Source organism: Thamnophis sirtalis, unplaced genomic scaffold (assembly GCF_051295495.1).
Source record: "Thamnophis sirtalis isolate CommonGarterSnake01/CBP01778 unplaced genomic scaffold, rThaSir2_p1.2 scaffold_5, whole genome shotgun sequence".
Lineage (NCBI taxonomy): Eukaryota > Metazoa > Chordata > Lepidosauria > Squamata > Natricidae > Thamnophis > Thamnophis sirtalis.
The window spans coordinates 35,884,461-35,905,478 of record NW_028261385.1 but is presented as its reverse complement, the minus strand read 5'-3'; positions in this window follow the sequence as shown (position 1 = coordinate 35,905,478).

The following is a 21,018-nucleotide window of genomic DNA, read 5'->3' as shown; positions in this document are numbered from 1 at the left end:
TGAATCATCATTGCATCTAGTGAATAGCAGCTTTCAGATATTCACACCTTTCAGGCATGTCTGATTGTCTTTATCCCTTGATGAAATTGCAAAAATTGGGACATCTATAAAATGTCAGCAATAAAGTAGAGTACACTCTACCTCTGCTGCAACTAACAGCCATCCAAATTTCTGCTACTCAATTCTGGTAGCCATAGTGAATACTATAACTCACGTGCAAATTATCAGTTGATATTGCAGTCATCTCTAGGACTAGCCCATATAACAGTAGTAGTCAATCTACTTCCCTGAAGTCAATAACGAATTAGTTGCATTTCAGCAATATTTGAACAATCACAGGTTTTCCATCTGCTTCAGTTAAATGGTTCCATACTGCCAGAATTTCAGGGTCACATCAGTGGTGGGTTCTAGATCCTAGAACAACGGGGCTCGGTGTCCACCACATGAACACTTGCAGCACCTGTGCATATGTGCGCATATATCAATTTTTCCATAATTCAAATACAGGAAAGGCACAGCTGCAAGACCTGAGATACATTTCATTAGTGGTGTATATTTATTGTTCAGATTTAATAGTGTTGGAAGTTAAAACACACCCCTCTCCTAGAGAAATGAAATATTTTAGGAAATATTAAAAAGGCAGAATATTTCCCTTAAAAACAAAAGTAGAAACTCAAGAGAGGAGAAACTCAGCCACCTCCACATTTGTCAATAGGGCATTAAAGGCCTGGGTCAATCTAGTCTACATAACAAAGGTAAGATTAGCCTTCTACCCATCTCACCACATGGCACCTGGGAGGATTGCATCAGCCACCAGGACAAACAGGCTTGGGTCTCAGCACAGCCTACAGAGTTGCCCCTGCACAACCCCTTGGGAGTCTCACCACCAATCAGAATGCATTTCTTACACAGGAACGGGAAACTCTGGTGTGCAGCTCGAGAGGGCATAAAACCAGGGACTTTCAGCATCTCTGCCCCTTTTTTCATCTTCACCCAACATCTGGAAGCATGTGATACTCCTTTTCTGTTCAGGAGCTCAAGCCATGTGATCATGTCCACCATTAAACCCTCTTTCCAAACTGCCTCCATGTTTCCAGTGTCTTTTTCCCCACTTGGAACTTAATCCAGAAGGACATTTCTTCCAACAATAGCTAACCAATTAACATCACTAAAGAAATCGTACTTCATCTAACTTAGATATAAATAAAGTAGCAACAGTTCACCAAAGCAATGCAAGACTAACCCTTTATATTCCTTTTGTTCGTTATATTTTAATGCTACTCGTTCCTACTCTGGGTTAAAAGTTCATACATAAAAGCTTCTACTGAACTTGCTCATTTTAAAATGTATACTTCAAACTTCTCTAAAGAGAAGTTTCCTGAGGACAAGTTCCAGCACGACTCTTCAAAGCTCAGAAGACTAAACCTCTGGTCCTGGTGACAGACCCAGATTGGATCCTGCAACTGAAAACATCTGGATAGTGAATATACTTGTGATGCTAGAGAAAGGCCTTTTGATGCAAAAGGGGTTTTATTTACAACAAGTCAATAGGAAAGTGAAATCAAATACAGTAGCAGAGCAATCCGTCACGGAAAACCAATTCATTTTGTAGTAGGCTTCAATTTAAAACATGTAATTCAATAGATTGTAGAATAAAAACCGGCACTTTCATTTTGTCCCTTCTTTGTGCAATAGCTACATGGAATCCAGTGTCAAACATCTAACATATAATCAGAAAAGTAACTGAGTAAAATGGCAAAGGCTACATACAGTAAAAGCAAAGAATGACCAGAAATACCATTAGAATCAACAGATCCAAACCAGTTGTTACTACGATTTAAACCCATGGAAAATATAACCATTGTTATATAAATGTAGTTTCTGAGAAATGTATTGCACATTGTTCAGGTGGAAAACAGCACGCCACTAAAAAAACTGGCTGTTTTTTAAAAAATGATAGTGTAGTGTAGAATATTGTCTTGCTGACTGAAATGACTAAAGGAAGCAAAATCTGCTTCAGTAAGTAATGGAAGCCTGTTGCTCTTAAAAATCCCACCTTCTTTCAAACAGCTGTTGTCTCACTGCCAAGGAGAAAATGAAAGCCACTCTCCTTTTCTCCTGACATAGTAAGAACCTCAGCAACCTGCTGACTTTAAGAAACCTTACTTTCCTACATCTCAATATAAATAACACTGCATGTTCACCTCAGCAACAATTGTTTGATAGAATGTGCTTAGATTGACAAATGGGCCGATTAAAGGAGAAAAAAACCTTTGTTATTTCTCTGGCTTCGCCTCTGAAAACAAGAACTATAGAGAAATCTAAAGCTTCATTTGGACTAAATAGAAGTTTCACAATGTGTGTACCAGTGGTGGGTTCCGGATTACGTTCCAACCGGTACTGTTGGAATGGCTCCGGCGTTACCTACATGGACGTACGCAACACAGCGTGCACGCACACGCACACACACACAGTGTGCGCATGCATTGTAGCGTCAAATGACACTTCCGCAAGCCTGCATGATGCTCCAGCTGCTCAGCGGAGCATCACGCAGGTGCTGTCTGCGCCAAGCGCATGCGCGGGAGCACCAAAAGCTTAAAGCACAGGTAAGGAATGAGGATGGGCAATGGACCCTCCAGAGCACCATACTGGAATGGTACCTGGTGCTCCGGGCAGGATCCGGTACGCCCATACCAGGGGTGGGGGTAATGCCTGCAACCCACCACTGGTGTGTGCATACGTGTATATGTATATACATATGCACACATTTTTTGTTTCCAGGCATGGAACTAGAATATTGGTGTGGGAGCTGGAAGAGGGTGCTCCCAAGAGATGGAAAGGAATGTTATTTTCTCCCAAATATTTCACAGTCCCCATCCATTTGATTGGAAAATGTTGCCGACTACAGGCCATTTATTCCAACCAGACACACAATATTTTTTTAAAAAAACAACCAGCTGAAGTCTGTTAATCTACACAAAGTTATAGTTCCTTTAGTTTCTTGTAGTAAGAATATTTCCCTGGCTCCATTTTCCACATAGTTGCACTCCAGTCCACCCACACAGAGTTGGACATCCATGCAATTTTCTTAGCAACAAGTTTCTGGACAAAGAGAGAAAGATTTTCATCTAGCAGAAGCTCTTGAACTTCCTGAATGATCCCCTGAATACTAATTGGGGCTGAGCTTGTTTAGCTTCCAAGATCAGCCACATTGTGCAGATGCGCATATCATTAAACAGGCTGCCTAATCCATCACCCTTGCTTTCCATCTTTCCAGGGTATCGATCACTTAATGGAGAGTTATCTGTATTTGAAAACACATCTCTAGATCCTTGTACATATGTGAGCTTGAACTCAAGCAGTAGAGACAAATATTGTGCTTTTCAAGTTTCAGATAACGGTTCTTCCTATCCACCAACACTGGTCATAGGAACTAGGTTTGGCATGTATTGAAATTTAAATAATCTGCTTGGCTCCTTTAAACTCTCAAGCCAATAATCTGCATAACATTGGAGAGAGAGTAAACTAAATAAGGTAAAAGGTCTGAGGAACAGGCAACAGCTCTTTGGTGGTTTATATCACATTGGACTAAGTGCATGTTTTCCTACATTCACATAGGACTATAAGTTGCTCTTGCAATAAGTAGTGACCTAGTTATACAAGCAGAAAACTGTCAGGAAGAATTAAATCCAAAGCAACCTGCCGTTTTCCCACAAAATTGAGGTAAAAATGATATTTGGATCCTCATGGCCAACTACAGCTAATTGAATTTCTGAATTTAATACTGAATTTAATTTATTTCAATCAGATTTATTCATAAGACTTTACACTTGAGTGCTATTTATAACTGCAACATTTTTATCTTGATTTTCACAGTTTCCACAATTTGCAGATGAGATTTCCATGCAGACTCTTTAAATCAGTCTTCCTATGTTGGAAATGCAAGTTTCAGAAATCACAGCTGCTCTAAACCATCATTGTACTGTAATAAAATGTGTTGGTTTTTCTAGCTATTTACCATGTTAGGCAGAATGCAAGCTAGTGAATGACATTTTCCTGGACCACAATCTATCTTGGGGGGGGGGAAGCATCTTGAGCACTTCTAGTTTGGCACTAAATTAGAAGCAGAAACATGTCCACCTGGACAGATGCCAAATGGAATGGGCATATCTATTTAAAGCATTTAAACTCTACTCTTTAGCCTGCAAGATATCTGAGTTGGCTTACATAATAGTAATAATAATTATTATAACAACAACAACAACAACAACAATAAACAAGCAGTTCTGATCTTAGAGTTATAATCTAAAACAGGGGTCTTCAACTCCCACAATTCCCCAGCCTCGGAGATTCTGGGAGTTGAAGTCCGCCAGGATTAAAGTTGCCAAAGTTGGAGAACCCTGGTCTCAAAAGTCAGAGACTAGAGGGGAAAGAATTAAGTAAGAAAAAAGAAAACCAAAACACTCAAGCATTCATATCTTAATGTTTCTTAATTCCAGCACTGTAATAGGCAGGGATCTAAAGGATACCCCAATGGCATAATCACTCTAGAGCCAATGAGGTTCAATGAGAAGAAAGCATCCCACCTGATATCTATAGGGTGTGGTCAATAAAGTAAAGATGTCAGGCACAATGACATGTTTACAAGTCAGCTTGTTTTTTATATACATCAAAAAGAGATGACGCCAATGTCCATTGAAGCTGGGTAACTATAATAAATTTGAATAAATAAGAGATGTGATGGGGAAAATATGTTGCTAGGGCAGGTGGTTCCATGATTAGATGGAAATGAGGAAAGTCACAGATTTCCTTTTTTAATTTGGTTACTACCAAGTCACAGGTTTTGTTTGCATATTAAGAACCTAATGCAATGGTACAAGTATGCATATGACTGCATTTTCTTACACTGTGGAACAGATTGTAAAGATAGGAGACTCTAGCATTCCCTAATTGCAGAAGCCAAATGTGTTTCATTTTGTGTGTAAGATAATGGAATAAATTATGAAAATCTTTCAACAGTGAATAGAATATAGACATTTTAATACAATAGTATTAGAACAATGTTTTTAGGAAGAGACTTCAGTGTTGGAAATACTGTTAGAAATATTCGCAAACAGTTTATGTAGCTCTTCATTTTTATATTAAAACTTGGGATGTGTTTGAAGTTTTGCAGTAAACAACATGTAATCATAAATAAGCCATGGTGAATTTGTAACATTCCTAATAAACAGTCAGCAAACTTCTTTCTCTAGGTATCAGATAAATTGAAACAAAGCCAAAATCCTAAATGTTCTTTATGTTTACTTTTTCTTCTTACATGACTATATTTAAATTTTCAATCAATTCCCATGTTCCCAATTAACATAAAAATAGGCCAAATTCATTGCTTAAATGCTAACAAGTAATCCTTAGTATTATTTTCATTAAAAGACAATAACAATTTGAACCAATTAATTGTACTTATATGTTTGCTGTAAAGGAAATCAGAAACTTCTATTTCTTTTTATTCATTCTTTTCTGCACTGTTTTTCTTATTTTTCTTATTCTCTATAAGTTGCATTAGTTTTAAATCTTCTCTTTAAAACCTGCAATAAAATGTATTTTTTTAAAAAAAGAACAATCTTCATTTTCATTTCATTTCATTTTGCTTTATTTGTATGCCGCCCTTTTCCCTGAAAGGGACTCAGGGCGGCTCACAACTCAAGGGAGGGGAAAAACAGACAAGTTACAAAACATAAAAACCATACACAATTAAAAAGCACAACAATCTCAACAATTGCTTTTAATGGGCATTCACAGAGGAAGTGGGGAAGACATATGACAATATGCCTGTGATGGAAAAGAAAAAAGTTGAGACACAAGAACATGATGCTGGCATCTGTGTTTTAACTTTGGCTTTTCTATTTGCTATTATCTGATCAGGGACACTGAGCAGAAGTTTCCTTCATTTTGGGAATAGTCTTCTGCACATAGCAGCTTTTACTATTACCTCATGAGAAGGAAAAGCAAATTTCACAAACATCACCACTAAATGATGGGAGAACAGAGGAAATTAGAACCGCATTTCTAAAACTCCATGGAGAGGGTAGGTTTTTTTTCCTCCAGAATTATAGAGAATTCAGACAAAGATAGAGCAGAACCAAGGTCTAGTAGTTAAATCCCTGCTACAAAAAATAGGTATTACTATTTTGCAATAGAAAATCCCCTACTATAATAATAATATATCATTTCAACTTGAATTATTCTAAAAAGGTACACAATTAGAGCAGTAATATACAATACACCAAATAAATTCATTAAATATAACCATTTTACATAAAAAAATAAGCGCATTTGGAGTTGAGGTCAATCAGTCTTTGACTGCTTTCCAAAGTAGCCAGATTGTCACAAGACTTCCTCTCTGTGTCATCCCAATTTTAGTATATGTGCTAACTAAGCAAGCACATCACAAGACTTCCATAGGCCACAATACTTGGAAGTATTTTCTCAGCATTTCTGGTGTAATGACAAATTCAAGAGTTATTGCCTGGACATAAATTACCTTGTTTGTGAATATATTAATTTATCTTTTTTAAATTATAATCATTATGTCTTAATTTGCAGAGTAAGTAAGTAAGTAAAATCTTTATTATGGTCAAAGACCAGCAATACACATTAGTTTTTACACTATGTTAAAAAATACTAACATTAAAATATAATTAAAAAGTATTGACATTAAAAGTAGATAATAACATAATGGTCCAAAGATTGTTAAAGGTATGTCCAGATAATTGGTACAAGATGGTACTATACTTCTATAGCCAATTTTTTTCTTATGGACACTCACAAAGTTTATGCAGATATAGCTGTAACCTCAATTTCCACTCAGCCAACAAAAGTGTGTATAGTCAAGGCTATGGTTTTCCCAGTTGTAATGTATGGCTGTGAAAGCTGGATCTTAAGAAAAGCTGAGCACCAAAGAATTGAGGCATTTGAACTATGGTGCTGGAGAAGACTCCTGTGAGTCCCTTCGACTACAAAGAGATCAAACTGGTCAATCCTAGAGGAGATCAACCCTGACTGTTCTTTAGAAGGCCAGATCCTCAAGATGAAACTCAAATACGGTGGCCACCCAATGAAAAGGAAAGACTCACTGGAGAAGAGCCTAATGCTGGGAACGATGGAGGGCAAGAGAAGAAGGGGATGACAGAGAATGAGGTGGCTGGATGAAGTCACTGAAGCAGTAGGCTTGAGCTTAAATGGACTCCAGAGGATGGTAGAGAACAGGAAGGCCTGGAGGAATGTTGTTCATGGGGTCGTGATGGGTCGGACACGACTTCGCAACTAACAACAACAATTTTGTTAAAATGACTTGTGCCTTTTCTTGACTATCTTTTGTTTTCTTTAAAGACCAATTCCTATTAAAATCGTTTGAGGAAATCCTAGCTGAAGAAAGGAAATAGTTACATGATGCTAACACAGGAAACTGATTTTCTCTGATCTAGATTGGGACATAAAATGACACAGCTAAACAAAGCTTGGTAATGTATTGTTCTTTTCATAGCAACTCATCATTCACATTATAAACATCTGTAATAGCTATAATGTGGCAAATTTAATTTGAAGAGGAGGATTCCCTTTGTAGAGGAAAGCCAAGATTTATTCTGCAGGTAGTTATAAGCTTCAGAAAGGACTATGTGTATTATTCTCTAAAGTGCCAAAATCTCTTTGTTGTTTTAATCTCAAAGAGAAACATTAGAAATCACTTTGTAGATAAATTAGAAAGACAGAAACGAAGAGTACAGGATGCATGGAGGCATTGGGGAAAAAAAGAAGAAAAATGTTATGCACAATATAGCAAAAAGTGGCAACAGCTGGCTGACCTTGGCTGATCTCAAAAAATGTTAAGAACATTGGACCTGGTTAGTACTTTCATGGGAATTCATCAGGAAACACACTGAAATAAAAAAAATCACTTTCAGCAGACACCATTGGATATAAAGCGGAGAATAGTATTGCAATAAAGAATATAAAATATGGACATTTCCTGACAACTAGCATAAAATAAAGTGTGAGCATAGATTCACAATTATTTTATCTGCAGTATTTTTTTGTCAGTCTTTATATCAGATCGACATAAGATAACATAACATGTAGTTCACCAAGCCTTTTTGAGTGCCATCAAACAACACTGGTAACAGAATAACAGAGTTGGAAGGGACCTTGGAGGTCTTCTAGCCCAACCCCCTTGCTCAAGCAGGAAACCCTATACCATTTCAGACAAATGGTTTTTGAAAGTGCCAGGCAAAATCCACCACTGCCCTGAAAAACACACTGGTGACTGTTTCCATGTAATGAGATGTAAGAATGACCTTGGGAGCCAGGGCAACATTTGGACAAGAGATATCTCAACCCAGAGAAGGAATAGGGACAGAGGAAGCATCTGAGACCCTCCCTAAATCTTCTGGAAAGTAAATGTGGGAAGAGGGGAAATGCTTTCAGACTTGTACAATCCTGTTACTTTACAATTAAGATGCTGTTTGTACTTATGGTTTTGGTTTCTCATATAGACTACCTTGAAGGGCTGACACTCGAACACCCAACATCGCCAATTCCATTGCTGCTGCCACACAGCTAATTCGTGAAGAACCGATTGGCACACCAGCTATTCAGAGGTGGGTTGCAAATTTTATAGCAACCCAACTCTGCAGCTATTCCTTTGTGGATCACAATTATTCTCATTATCGAGTTCTCCTCTATGAGTTCATACTATAACTTAGTTTACAATAATAAACTCATAGTTTTTAAGGCTACAATTCTTAATACCATGGCTCAGAAAAGATTATGTAAAACAATCTTCCAATGATATTCAAAATGTCATTGTGACATTCAAAGACATCAGCTTCAAAAAATTAGGAGGAATAGAGTCATAGACTTTCTACATGAGATCTCATATTTGGTCAATCCCTTCCTATCTAAATTCACCTCCTTCATTTAATTTTTTTTTAATCTGAAAATGAATTTCCCCTCCTGTCTTTTATGAAACCAGTTTCATCTCAAATAATGGCTGCTTGTGTAACTCAAGGACTTCCCAGCACCTCAGTACTTTTAATTAAGGCTCAATTGAAAAAAAGATATTTAACCAGCATTCATCATCAAATTTAAATCTCGTTCCAGTAATTAAAAGGATTTTCTTAATCTAGTTCTTAGTGTTAGGAGGTTCTTTCAGTCAGTTAATTAAAGACTGTTTCTTAAGCTTTTCAGTCAAAGAAAAACAAAGGCAAAGAGATTAAAAAGTGTCACAGAAAAAAGTACTGAAATTATTGCTTGGTCTCTTTAATTAAAAGCAATGGGCCTAATTTATTACAAATGGCATACACATTCATGTTTTAAAATGTTTTTAAACCACTTTGTTATACTTAAAGGGAGAAACAGCAAGCTCTCCAGCTGTTGCACAGATTTAACATTTACAAAAATGAAGTAAATAGCATGTTTTCCCCTTTTCATCTGTTTTGATGTGGTAGGTTGTGTATAAGAGATGGACATTGTATAGATTAGGTTTTTCCCCACTCTTAAAATGATTAGAGAGTCTCAGATTTAGAATATTTTGAATAATAGGTCCTTTCCAAATGACTTTCAGACTAGTAGAAAGGGTTGAGGAATGAAAGGGACTGTTTCCCACAGCAGTATTTCCTGATGGTATTGCTACTAACATCAGATCTAATAGGATTTTAAGTTACCCGTTTCACCTCTTAAGCCCCATATTCCCCAAAAGTCTGGACCTGCTAATTTTAAGTTCCAAAAGAGCCATAAAAGTGGTACTAAACAGGATACAAATGGTCTGTAGGTTGCCATGGAATTAGAGGAGCTGCATGATTCTCTCTGTCCCCTTCAAGCTTAATCATTAATTCTGATGTTAATGCTATTACATCCTGCAGAAAAAAGCCCTACAGAACAAAGACCTCCTCACCAAGTATCAGCAAGAGGGCAGCTGCAACTAGCAAGACAGCCTGCAGCAAGAAAAATGAAGGCGCGTTTCTTCTTCCATTCTGCTTAACTGCCACCCATTTATACTTCCTTCTACTCATAATTTAAATTATATCCTCTTCAGTTCCCCTTTGTCTTTAAATCTATAGATGCATTATTGAGTTTCAGAGATCTAAGCAATGCCTAGCATGATCTACAAGATCTAAAGGCATTCCTGGCAATTCCTCCAACCTCATCAAAATTCAAATATTGAGGCAGAAGAGTTTTATCTCTCCACATAATCTGTATATTCATTGTTAATAACCATGTTAAAAAGCAACTTACAAACCATTACATTACAAACAACCATGTTCAATAAAAGCTCTCTTTAAAACAACCCTGATATTTAAAAACATCAAATATCAAAAAATACTGTACTACAAGACACCAGTAAGAAAACAGAAGGCAGAGAAGCATAAACAAATGAAAAGCCTTGGTACAGAGATAAACCTTAAACTTAGACCAACAAAGCTGACCAGGCTTGGTACCAGCTGCATCCCAGTAGGAAGTGAATTCCCAAAACCAGGTGTTCCTAGGAAGCAGGTCTCCTCTTGAGGACTCCCCCTAGCAGATTCCTGGCAAATACTGGATAGCAGGCCGCTTTCAATCAACTATATTTTATTTCATCAGTAAAATAACATTTTCCAAATGCAAATAGTAAAAAGCATATGACTTAAAATATTCAGCCTAATGTGAAACTAAAAAAAAATCTAGCATTTACTCTAATCATGTCCATCTAGGAACAACCCAAGAGCAGAACAAACATTGGGGCCTATCCAGTGGTGGGATACGACCAGCACGCCCCGGTACGGGCATACCGGTGCCTGCTGGGAGCACCAGGTACCGTTCCAGTATGGTGCCCACCTGCCTGCCCACTCTCCTTACCTGTATTTGAGCCTATCAGGGCTTTCACACATGCGCACGGAGTGTACGGCACCTGTGCAATGCTCCGCCAAGCAGCTCAAGTGTCACGGGCGGTAAGTACGTAGGCACACATTCACGTGGTGTATACCCAGCCCCGTTGCACCATACTGATTGCAATGGGATCCGGAACCCACCACTGGGCCCATCTAACAAAATGAAATCCAATGGAGACAAAAATAAAGTTCTACATTTCAGCAAGTAAAACCAAAGGCAGAGGACTTGAATAAGTCCGTGATGGTGAACCTATGGCACGTGTGCCACACGGAGACATATCAGAGGGCACATGAGGCATTGCCCTATCTCAGTTCCAGCGCACATACACACGCTGGCCAGCTTATTTTTGGCCTTCCAGAGGGCAGGGGGAGGCCAGTTTTGCATTCCCCAGGCTTCAGGAAAGCCTCTGGAGCCCGTGGATGGTGAAAAATGGGCCCGACGCCTTCCCCAGGCTTTAAGAGGCTTTCCTGAAAAAAACAGCCCTACCAGAAGTCCAGAGGCTTCAGTGATGCCTGTGTACATGTGCGGGGGGAGCACGGGGGTTGTGCATGCAGGGGGGGCTTGCATTATGGGTGTGGGCACGTGTAGGCATGCCCTTTTGGCATCCAAGCAGAAAACGCTCACCATCACTGGAATAGATGGTACCTGGCTTAGTAGTAGTAACTATAAGACGTATCTTGGCGTCCTAGTGGAAAATCACTTAAATATGAGCCAGCAGTGTGCTGCAGTTACCATAAAAGCCAATGTAGTCCTAGGCTGCAAAACAGAGGGGTAATCTCAAGATCATATGAAGTGTTAATACTGCTTTATAATACCTTGGTAAGACCACATATGGAATATTGCATCCAGTTTTGGTCGCCACAATATAAAAGAGATGTTGATATTCTAGAAAGAGTGAAGACAAGAGCAACAAAGATGATCAGGGAACTTGAGAATGGTGGCAGGAATTGGGTGTGTTGGTTTAATGGCATGATAGTAGTATTCCAATATCTAAGAGGCTGCCACAAAGAATAGGGGTTCAATCTATTCTCCAAAGCATCTGAAGGTGGCACAAGAAGCAATGGATGAAAATCAGTCAAGGAGAAAACTGACCTTGATCTATTTCCCTGCCAGAACAATTAAACTGTGGAATGACTTGCACCCAGTTGTGGGTGCTCCAACACTGAGGAAGATTTAAGAAGAGATTTGTCTGAAAAGATAACACAGGAGGTTGGACTAGAAGACTTCCAAGGTCCCTTCCAACCCTGTTATTCTGTTATCCTATTCTGTATATTTGAGATTTCCTCTAAAAGCCTAGCCACTTTGATTAAGGCAGGAGGCTGGGAGTTCTAGTCCCACCTTAGGCACAAAGCCAGCTAGGTGACCTTTGGCCAGTCATTTTTTCTCAGCCCTAAGAAGGAAGCAATTTTTATGACCCTTTTGCTGCAATTGTTAAGCAAATCATAAGAACCTGCTTAATCCATTGACTTTGCTTGTCAAAAGCCAGTTGGGAAGATAGAAAATGATGATCATGTGATCCCAGGATGCTGCAACCATTATAAATATATACCGAATAAAGGTAAAAGTAAAGGTTCCCCTCGCACATATGTGTTAGTCGTTCTCGACTCTAGGGGTGGTGCTCATCTCCATTTCAAATCCAAAGAGCCAGCGCTTTCCGAAAACATCTCCGTGGTCATGTGGCCGGCATGACTAAATTCCTAAGGCACATGGAATACTCTTATCTTCCCACCAAAGGTGGTCTCTACTTTTCTACTTGCATTTTTTTTACGTGCTTTCGAACTGCTTGGTTAGCAGAAGCTGGGACAAGTAACTCCATTATGCGGCCCTAGGGATTCGAACTGCCGAACTGCCAATCTTTCTGATTGACAAGCTCAGCGTCTTAGCCACTGAGCCACCGTGTCCCTTTTATGCCGATTGCCAAGCTCCAAATTGTGATCACATAACCCCATGTCAGCTATGATGATTCTGAGTGTGGGAACCAATCATAAGTTACTTTTTTCAGCATTGTCATAACTTCAAAAAGTTGCTATACAAATGGTCATGTCAAGGATTACTTCACGGTATGTGTTAGAGCAGGAGTGTCAAACTGGCGTTCTGCAGGCCAGATGCATCATGTGCAGGCCACACCAACTCCAGATCCATAAAGGGGGAAAAAATGTCACGAAACATCATGTGACAGCAATGTGACGTGAGTTTGAAACCCATGTGTTAGAGGGACAAATACATATTCACTCAGATTTAAATATTCTACATCCTCTAATGATGTTTAGACAAATGAATCCCTGTTGTCAGTTCTCCGTGACTCCAAGTTACGTTGTGTAGAAATGTGACAAATGACCTGTCACAACTTTATTTGAATAAAGTTTCATCACAGCAGCTGCTAGCAAAATGTATAACAAATTCTCTAACCTCACTCTCAACAGGAAGGCAATTTCCAGCAGCTTTCCCCATGTTAGGTTTTAAGTATACCCCCAGCTCTTATCTTGCAGACAAACTGTAATGCAGCATACATCAGACACAAATTTGTTGAAAGCTGTCTTAGAATAACAACTGTGCAATGAATGAACAGAACCAAGCTTGCCAGCTCTTTGTTTTTTTAACAGCCAAATCATCAGTCTAAATTGTTTCCGTGCTTTCTGAATAATGCTGCATTCTGGCTACCTTGAAATGCTATCAAGAGCATAGAACCAAACATAAGCATTACATCACCAGACTAATCTCTCATTGGATGACCAATGATGCAGCAATTTCTGTTACCTAGCAACATCTTAGGGTAGTTAACTCCTTTTGCAGGTCTTCCTCACACAGCACAGTTAGCCACTTTTTAAGTATCTCAAATGGACTGCCTTCAGAAATACCAGTGGTATGTCGTACAAGTCTTTAAAGTTAAAAGACATGGACATTGTTCCCTGTCTCCCAGTTCGCCAGCAAAACACATGCTTTCTGTGCAGAAGGATCCAAGCTCAATTTCCAGATAAAGGGATATTTGAAGTCTGGGTCCCACCAAGCTCAGGGCAGTTGGAAGGAATCCAGCAGGCTATATTAGGAGATAGAAAGAAGGCAGCTTTTTGTATCCCTTTGAGGCTTGATTTTTAGTATTGCCTCAACGGGCACATTATTATTGTTCATTCTCAGTCAAGAATAAAAGAAACATGGCCATCCTAATGCTCTGTAACAGTGTGTCTCAATCTTTGTGGCTTTAAGACAGTGGTGGGATTCAGCCAGTTCGCACCACTTTGGGAGAGCTAGTTGTTAACTTTCTGACCAGTTTGGTGAACTGGTTGTTGGAAGAAATCATTAGGGCAGAGAATCGGTTGTTAAATTATTTGGATCCCAACACTACTTTAAGGTGTGTTGGCTTCAATTTCTAGAATTCCCCAGCCAGCATGGGGAATATTCCATTATCTGGGGGTTGAAAATGGACCTTTCCGTAATATGTTTTGCTGTGTGGACTTCAGTTCCCAGGATTCCTCAGCCAACATGCTTGGTGTGAAATAAGGCCTCCAAACAGACGATAACTGGATAACACTGTTCTTGTTTTCAGCATGTTCACTACATACATTATTTCCTATCCAAATTTTACTTGTTACTAGAATTTCTAGCATTTGTTTCAATTTCACTCTTTCCTACCATTCCCATAGAGATCTCCAAAATACTCCTTCCCTAATTGCCTACATCAGTTACATTCCAAATACTTTATATCATTTTTAAAGTTTCATTTTTATTTTATTCATTTTATTATTCCATTTATCCCATTGTGGGCATCTTCGGGTTAAACTGGGGTTAAATTGGGGTGAATAATCTCATGGTCAGGAGTCACTTTAAAAAAGGATTTTGGGCACCCAAGAGCACAGACAGTTTATTAGTGATGTGACAATCTCACAATAAAAGATGTACCTAGATTATTTTATACTGTATTTAAATTATACTTACAATGTATTATTAGACAGTTTGATGTAGTAGTTAAGGTACTGGCCTAGAAATCAGGAGACTGGCAAGAGAAAAATCTCCAGGAATTTTACCAGAACAAACTGTAAAAAAAGTGACATTAGCCCTTCTTACATTGGCCCTACCTATTGTTTCAGATCCTTGTCTTCAGTCCCTAAAGCTCTTGTGTTAAAAAAAGGGAATAGGGAACTTCTATTTGCATTTATCTGAAGATAAGTACATAGAATAATAGAGTTGGAGGGGACCTTGGAGGACTTCTAGTCCAACCCCCTGCTCAAGTAGGAGACCCTATACCATTTAGACCAGGGGTGTCAAACTTGCGTCGTCACAACAGTGTCACATGACATATCAGGACTTTTTCCCCTTTGCTAAATCAGGTTCAGGTGGGGCCCACAGGTCGTGAGTTTGACACCCATGATTTAGACAAATGGTTGTTCAGTCTCTCTTTGAAAGCATCCAGTGATGAAGCACCACAACTTCTGAAGGCAGGTTATTCCATTCGTTGATTGCTCTGACCAATAGGAATTTTCACCTTAGTTCTAGGTTGCCTCTCTCATTGGTTAGTTTCCATCCATTGTTTCTTGTCTTACCTTTTGGTGCTTTGGAAAATAGTTTGACTCTCTCAACTTTGTAGGAGCCCCTCAAATATTGGAACATTGCCATCATGTCTTCCCTAGTCCTTCTTTTCATTAGACAACACGTAACCAATTCCTGTAAGCATTCTTCATATGTTTTAGCCTCTAGCTCCCTACAATATCATTCATATTCAAACGCGGTAGTAGGAGAAAGGATTATTAAGATGTTTGCCATGTTGAGCTATTCATAAAAAAAATAACAGTGGGATAAAAAAATATTTAAAAAATAGTTGAACCAGCCAGAGACATAATTTCTCACGTTTTGGGGGGGGGGAGAGATTGTAAGGGATGAAGTAAATTTTATCTCCAGGAGTAAATATTATACCCCAGAAAAGCCCCCCAGAATTAGCATTATGTCATAGGGCATATCCCTTGTGATGTTTGAAGTCTGAAGACTCTTCCTCTACAATTTTTTAAAAATGCCTAGACCCTGAAAAAAAGTTTTATCCCATTCGGGGTCATTTATCATAATAGGGATTCATGCTCTGTAAGCATGTATTTCTTTTTCCTCCATAATTTTGATGCTGCCTGGGCATATATTATGTTAATATCTTAATGCACTTTATATAAGGCTGCTTTGAGAAATTAGTGCAATATTCTGACAGAACAGCATTGCTTTGGTTTTTCATTAACTGACTGAAGCTACTGGTCTTGACCCAGGTGCTAGGAATGAGAAGAAAAGAACCCCTGTATGTATCATTTTGTATGTATTTGTAAATTTGAGAGATTATAACTTCAGCCCTCTATTATATCCCTAATACAACTCTCTGTAGGTCTCAATGCAGCCGTCTTGCCTCTTATTTAGTTGCATTTAGTATTTTATTTGATATGCACATTCGAGACTCATCTGAATATGTATGCTAAAATTGAAGACATTATGTATGTTTTTAGGTGAAAATATTTGTTCTATATTTCCCCCACATGGATTGTTTTAATGCTGTCTCCTAAATTAGCAACCAAGATTCAGCATATGTGCAAGCACGCTACATTTCAGTCAGAATAGGAAAGATTTTTTCCTTCCAGAACAAATGGAATGTTCAGCCCTGAAATTATATACAGCAAAATTATCTGCCACTTTTTAGATATATATTTTTTTTCTGTCTTCTGGCTCCATACTGTGCACAAAGGGGGTTCTTCCCCATCCCCACAATCCCATTTGTCATTTTTTTGCTGGCAACAATATGGATTTTTTTTTTCTTTTAAGAGAAAAAACAGCCAGTAAATTTGGACAGCCACTTCAGACAAAACAGATGGTCCAAAGCAAGCAGCATTGAGTAGCATCTTTCCTTGATACCTGCTGGGAATACCTTTCTTCCTGTGTGTTCTGGGAAAGCTGAAAGCGAGTCTAGGGACCACCTGCAGCCTATCCAAAGTTTGCCAAGAGCCCTTGCAAAGCCAGCCCCAGAGAGGTGGGAAGGAGTTTTTGATTCTAATCCCCACTCTAACAAGCCTTTCATTCAGACTTTCCCCCAGATGAGAGAAGCCCTGCTTTTTCAGAAATCTTTGAGTGAAAACAAGGCATTTCTGCTCTTAGAGGTCAAGATCTGATTACAAGCAAAGATAATGTATAGCTGGCCACATAGGCTGATTTTAGATTTATGTTCTGCTTTAGATAACTACAAATAAGGATAACAATCAGGTGGAAAAAAAGAAGGGTAACAATCAAATAAAAATCCTCTGTCACTTTTTTTTCTTAGATCTTTTTTCTCTGAAATTGCTGCAATTGTTGTTCCCCAAGCTTCAAAATAAAACATAGAACATTGTTTACCTAGGCAAATAAATCAATTATATATTAATTTGAAGCATTCTCAATAACTTTACTGGAATACAAAGTAATCAAACTTTGCATAGGAACAAACATAAAAGGATCAGTTTTTAAATGAAATAAATTTCTCTATGAAAGATTTCCTTGAAATGTCTTTGTCTTGCAAAACAAGCATGTGAAATAAAGGAGTGCTATCTGAAGATAAGAAATAATATAAAGTGGCTTGATGTTATTGTTGACAATGTCAGTTATCTGCAAATATCGATTCTACCATTTTGAACAAAAAGGAACAAGGGTCAGTTTGAACAGAGTATCTGTACCAATAACCCTTCAAATGGGGGGGGACACTTATTCTTATTGGCTGCTGTTACAAAATTATTTTCCTCTTCTCCCCTTTTTCATCCCTTTCTTTTCTTCCCTTGGGAGCAGGATTGGTGAAAAAGAATTGCTATATAATTTATTCATCTTTTCCAGTATTTAATTATGAAACAGTCACTGAAAGGATAAAAAAATATTTATAAACATTATTCTTTTCAGAAACAAAATTGTTATGAACATTTTCAGCCCACATCGGCTAGGTTTAAACCTTACACAACTTCTAGGAAGGTCAACTCTGGAAGCCAAGTGGGTAAATTAAAAAAGGACATACAGTAAATTGCAGTAAAGTCTAATGAGAAATGACTGAAAGAAAGGTGCAGAGAAGGCAATTAAGGAGAACATCAGAACAATAGAGAATAGTAGGTGAAGGAAATTGCAGAACAAGAAACAGGGATTTAAGCACAATAGCTACCTATTTGATCTTAGACATCCAGTTGACTTCTATTCAACCTTAGGAAGCAACTTTTAGTCTATACAGCAACACTCCATCCACCTGCCCCCAAATCTTGCTACCAAATCAATTCTCAGATTATTATATCTAGTAAATAATAACCATAACCTCTTAATTTCTCTCCAGGAACCGGCAAGCCAAGGTCCTTTTTGTCAATAGTTTTGTATGTTTGTATGTTTATTTGCTTGTTTGTTTTGTTTACAAACATAACAATAGGAATGGGACACACTCACACCAAAACCAAGCAAAAATAATCTGAAAATTTCCTTATTAAGAAACACTATCCGGCTGCAAGAAGAGAAGAATATATCCCAAGTTTGGGGCCAGAATTCAGTATGTACCCCTGGTTTTATATACCAAAAAGAGCCTTGCAAGTAATAGAAAAGAAAGAAATGCAAGATATGCCTGCACATTTCGACTATTATTTGACTGGAATTAAAGATTTTCCTTGTTTAATATGTTTGGGGGTTTTTTCCCCAGGAATTCACTTTACGCAAACAAAATACAAAACTTTTGATTGGGAGCCATCTCAAGTTGGTTATAAGATGGTCATCTATATAAACATTTTAATTAATTAATTAATTAATTAATTAATTAATTAATTAATTAATTAATTAATTAATACATTATTGTGTGATTTTTTTCCAGCATAGTCAATTTCTGTTCAGCATCTGGAAGCATGCCAATACTTATTCCTGCCAAAATCACTTGAACATTTTCCTGCTAAAACGCCTTTCTCCCCTCACTTATATTGATCATCTGGTATGCAGTTGTTAGTTATGCATCCTTGTTTCCCACTATCTCTTCATTGCAGTTGCTATTATTGCTACCGTGGGTCAAAATGATCATGAACATCTTGTCCAAAAGGAAAAAAGCAGCCACCCAACTTGCTTTGCATAGTGATATGGGCAGTGATGGGATTCAGCCAATTCGCACCTATTCGGGAGAACCGGTTGTTAACTTTCTAAGCAGTTGGGAGAACTGGTTGTTGGAAGAAGTCTTATTTTGATTTTTTCCCACTTTACAGGGCTAATCCTGTAAGGAAGGCAGGAAGGAAATATTCTAGTGTTGTTTCTATCCTAATCCTTAATGTTCAGCTTACAGAAACTGCCTCTCTGGTTAACCCTTATTACATTGTAACAGCTAAGGAGAAGCGCCCATCGATGTGAGTGACATTGAGTTGGCCACCCAGTCACATGACCACCGAGCCAGTTGTTAAATTATTTGAATCCAACCACTGGATATGGGTGATATATAATTTGGATGGATGGATGGATGGATGGAAAAATGATCTCTCTAATACTAAAAATAAAACTGGACATATTATATCATGCCAAAACTGGCGAATGATCTTCAGCCTTAGGAGGAGTGCTTAACCTGGACAAATTTACAGTACACAACATAAAGAATTCTATAGTAAATGCATTTATAGTGCCATATTGCATTTTACCCCTTTGTTTACCATGTTCATCATGTCCACTGGAAATCCAGCTGTAGAAAATATGGAGAAAGTGCTTTTCTTGTATATATATATCATGAAGCAAGGAAGAAAACAGCTTTGGGTAAATGACGATTCAAGAGCACATTTGTCAGTGCATATGGGTTACAAAATTTGTCACCACATTTTACAATTCTCTTTTCCACCTGTTCAATGTCTCTCTGCAAATTCAGTTTATGCAAAGATTTCACATAAAGTAATTGAAAACTACATGTGTATGTGTGTGCATTTGTAGCACTGAATATATAGTAAAATTATCTTCCATTGGAGTTCAACAGAATAAAAGGAAATCGGAAATAAAAAAATGCATTTTGTTAATTTAAAGATTTAACAAGTGTACTTGTTTATTTTATCTAATCCAGCATCCACATGAGAGGCAAGCAGATATCTGGGGGAAGCCGATAGATAGCACATGAAGTTAATATTCATCCCTTGCATGATCCCCCAACAACTAACAGTCTGATCTCTATGATAACCTTTGGCCATAGCAACTAGGATTAGCCACTGATAAATAAAAGCCATTGCACACGCTATGTGTGCATCACTGTTTGCCACAGAGATCACTATAAAATGAAGGTACAGGGGTTATGAATATTTTCCTAAAACTGCAAAGACAAATCAGAAAAAAACATTAAGCAATATTCATCTAGTAAGCTTTCTTAATGTGACTCTCACTCAAGATTTCTAAGAACTTTGGAAAAATTTTCAATAAATGATCTGAGTTTCCCTTTGATAGTTCTCTCTGCCAAAAATAAGAATTTGTGAAATGCTGTAATGCCATGGTTTGTGCCTGGATAAATCCAGAAGAATCATATGTAGGTGTTGGACATATGGATAGGAGGAAGGATATTTGTAAGAATTTATGTTGCACAAATTTACACCACCCTCAGGCAGCTGTTTATTTGGCTCTTCTTTAGTTAAAAATGATCAAGGAAGGATGAATTAAAACAGAAAGATTGCTTTAGTATGAAAATTTAGAATTATTTCCTGTCACTTAGCAACCATTCCTAATATGGCCACATCCCTTTTATGAACAACCTTTTTTAACAGAACATTTGGTATCAAGTGTTTGACATAACTAAAGACTTATTCTTTCCTAAAGAATAATGGAACCTTCTTATTTGGGGGAACATATTTGGGGGAAAAACTTTAGCCAGACTATGTTCCCTTTTTTTACATATTTTCAGTTGCCTTGATAGTTGTCAATAAGTAAATATACAATGATAGAAATCTTAGGCAAAGTAGATTTGTATCTTTAGTGTGATCCCTCTTTAGAAAGGTACTGTCACAGAAATTAAAGATTTTGCTTCTTCTTTTTTCTCCATCCTTGTACCAAATGACCTTTGAACCAGGAACTAACTTTCTGTTTAACCTTCCCTGATAGGTTATTGTGAAGATAAGAATGAGTTAATCCTCCTCC